Source organism: Apodemus sylvaticus, chromosome 13, assembly GCF_947179515.1.
Source record: "Apodemus sylvaticus chromosome 13, mApoSyl1.1, whole genome shotgun sequence".
Taxonomy (NCBI): Eukaryota; Metazoa; Chordata; class Mammalia; order Rodentia; family Muridae; genus Apodemus; species Apodemus sylvaticus.
Window position 1 is genome coordinate 64,226,212 of NC_067484.1, and position 3,248 is coordinate 64,229,459.

At 45.4% G+C, this 3,248-nt stretch overlaps 1 pseudogene; it reads right to left on the reverse strand.

Moving 5' to 3' along the window:
• Window positions 1–2,141: 2,141 nt before the first annotated feature.
• LOC127663838 (60S ribosomal protein L13-like) lies at window positions 2,142–2,802 on the reverse strand (annotated as a pseudogene).
• Window positions 2,803–3,248: the final 446 nt, after the last annotated feature.

The window sequence follows — 3,248 nt, forward strand, 5'->3', positions numbered from 1 at the left end:
TTCAATCACTTTACATGAGGAGTTATATTGCACTTTAAATTCATTTTAATTGAGGGGCCAGGTCATGACTTAAATCAGGCTCTCCCGTTTTCAATTTCCATTTTCTGCCCATAAAATGTTCAGTTAATAGTCAGAAATCACGGTTCTTTCTGAAAGGATAGGAGGAGCTGGCTGTGATAAAGGAGTTTTTGCGTCGAGTTCAGGTAATCATTCAAAATCTCATTAAGAATACATTTCCTAAGGCTCTTTCCGATAGCTGGAGGACGAATATTTAATAAAGAAAACACAGGCCTTCAAAGTGGAGTTGGTGCATTGGGGGAGATGGACTGGTGGAAATGATAGGATGTGTGCTTGCAAGAACATCTGCAGCTTACCTCTAAGTCACTCTGTCCTGTGGGCACTTGAGCTACGATGCATTGTAAGTTGCTCCCAACACCTATGTGCATAACATTCTCAAAATTCTCCAAACACCAGTGCATAGGACTTTATGGCTTCAGTGGAGTGAGTTTTAGAAAATGAAACTGAATGTGTAGCCCTGGACCACAGCCACATAGAGTTTGAAATTTATTCTGTTTGCCATGAGACGTCACCATTGATTGCAGTGATGAGAGTGGCAGCTAGACCATCTTACTTCCTTACAACCAACATACCAGGGCTCTCATTTCTCTGTTTCTTTGCTTCTACCCATTATTTTTATTCATGTTGTATTAGTATTTTGATACAACTTGATACAAGCTCGAGTCATCTGGGAAGTGGGAGTGCCAGTTGAAGAATTGCCTCCATCAGATTCGCCTGTAGGCAAGTCTGCAGGCGTTCTTTTATTGCTTGATGATTGATGTGGGGTGCCCGGCTCATTGTGGCTGGAGCCACTCTTGGGCAGGTGCTCCTGAATCATTTAAAAAAAAAAAACAAAAAACCAAGCTGAGCAAACTGTGGAGAGCAAGTCAGTAAGCGGTATTCCTCCATGGTTTTAGATTCCTGCCTTTAGGTTCTTGCCTTGAACTCCTCTGACTTCCCTTCAGGACAGACTGTATACTGTAGTATGAAATAAATCCTTTTCTCCCCAGCTTGCTCTTGATCATAGAGTTTAATCATCACAACAATAGAAAAGTGTAGAGTAGTTGTGTGGTTTATTGTGACACATCTGTTTTGCTTTTCCTTATCAATTCAGCTATTATTGTTTCATGTGTTTTATGTGTTTATTGGCCGTAGTTATATCAACTTTGGAGGGAGGGAGGGAGAGAGAGAGAGAGAGCGAGAGAGAGAGAGAGAGAGAGAGAGAGAGAGAGAGAGAGAGAGAGAGAGAGAGAGGTCTTATTTGTAATTTGTGTCCATATAGTCATTGGATCATGGTCAAACTCTCATTAGCCAGGACTTGAAGAAAAGTGAGTTTTTCACTCCTACCCTCATTATTAGCCATCTATGGTGGAGAGCTACACTTCAGCTTCTTTCTCACAATTTCTACGAGTTCTCTTTAGTGGCTTCCTGTCTTGGTTGTTATTTTTTGCAGGTGTGAGATGGAGTGGGTGGGTTGATACAGAAACCATCTATTTCTCTGTTTTTCAACTGTGAACCTGCATGAGAAGTTTCCTTGCTCTTTATAGTCTACAGGACTATCAATCATGGACTTCCACATCATATCTGGGGGCAGCATGGACCATGCACATCTACCTGGCCTTTGGCATTGGTCACAGACCTCAGAATGGTTCATGGTGGCAGTGTGAGCCATGGACACTAATGTGGTCCCTAGCAGCCGCTCAGCCCACAGACGTCAATATGTCCTCTGGTGGTAGCAGTATAGACCATGAGCCACAGAGCCTTCAGTGGTAACATGGACCATGGGCATCAGCCCAACCCCCTAGCAGGACCCAGGACCTAGACATAGCCTTCAGTGGTAACATGGGCCATGGGCATCATCATCAACTCTTGTGGTAGCACAGACACCCATATCTGCATGGCCTTCAGTGGTAAAAGACATAGTTCAGCCTCTCTCCTCTGTGTAAGCACTGTCTGTTCCTCTCTTTCCACCCCTCCAACAAAAAATTCACTCGTCACAGTGACACTGGAAACTTCAATAATATCATTCTGTATATATATATTTTTGCTTTATGGAAAATTTATTGCAACTCTCCAGCCACGCGTTACTTTTTCTTTTCAATGTCTTGCTCCGCAGCTTCCTTTGCCCTTTTTGCTCGGATGCCAAAGAGCCGGGCATTGGCACGGGCGTTGCGGAGACTAGCAACAGCCTTGAAGTTCTTCTCTTCTTCTCTGATGACTCTGGCCTTTTCCTTTTTGTACACATTCCGGATGGGCATCACGGATCCTGTCAGCTGGGTGGCCAATTTAAGATCCTCAGCAGAACCATCTCCCTTCTTTGGCGCAGATGGCTTCCTGGGAACAATATGAGCTTGCAGCTGGACTCCTTCAGGCGCTGCACGTTGGCCTGCAGTGACTCAGTGGATTTGTTTCTCCTCCTTGGGTCCACAGAGATGCCGATGGTGCGAGCCATCTTCTTGTGGATACCAGCCACCCTGAGTTCCTCCAGGCTGAAGCCCCGGCCAGTGCGGACCTTGGTGTGGTATCTGATGGTAGGACACTGCAAGATGGGGCAGGACGCGGGCCGAGGGGCAATGTGGCAGGCTTTTGCCTGCCGAGCCTTGAGTCTGCAAATCTTGCGTGCCGGCTGGTTGAACCAAGTGTCCACTGCTCGCAGCTGCCAGTCCTTGTGGAAGTAGGGCTTCAGGATCATGCCATTCCGGCTGGGCGCCATGGCTGCCTCCTATTCAGGAGAACGGCCGAGCGGAAAGGCTCATTCTGTATAATTTTTGCCCACACAGCTTTACGGGCAAATAGTCATTGCAATGGGTCATGGTTTTCTGAAACATCATGAATTCCTCGACCATTGCCTAGACTTTGTCCATCACAGACATACTTCAGATTTTCATCTCTGGTGCCCATGATGTGCTCTCAGATCTGGTTCTTCAGCATTTATTCCTCTTCAGAGTCTAGCAGCTCATAAGTGGCATAGGTCTTAGTCTTGACCTACTCAAAGCACTGGATTTGGGCTCAAATGGCTGCTGAGTGGTCAGGCTACCCCACACTGTGTGGGACCTCTTCCAGGTGACTGCCCCATGTTGCTGATATATCTTATTTTTTACAAATTATTCTAGGTTAACAACTACTTTCTAAATACTTTGAATAGACCAATTAAATTTCTTCTGGTTTTCATTGTTGTACATGGAAAGAAA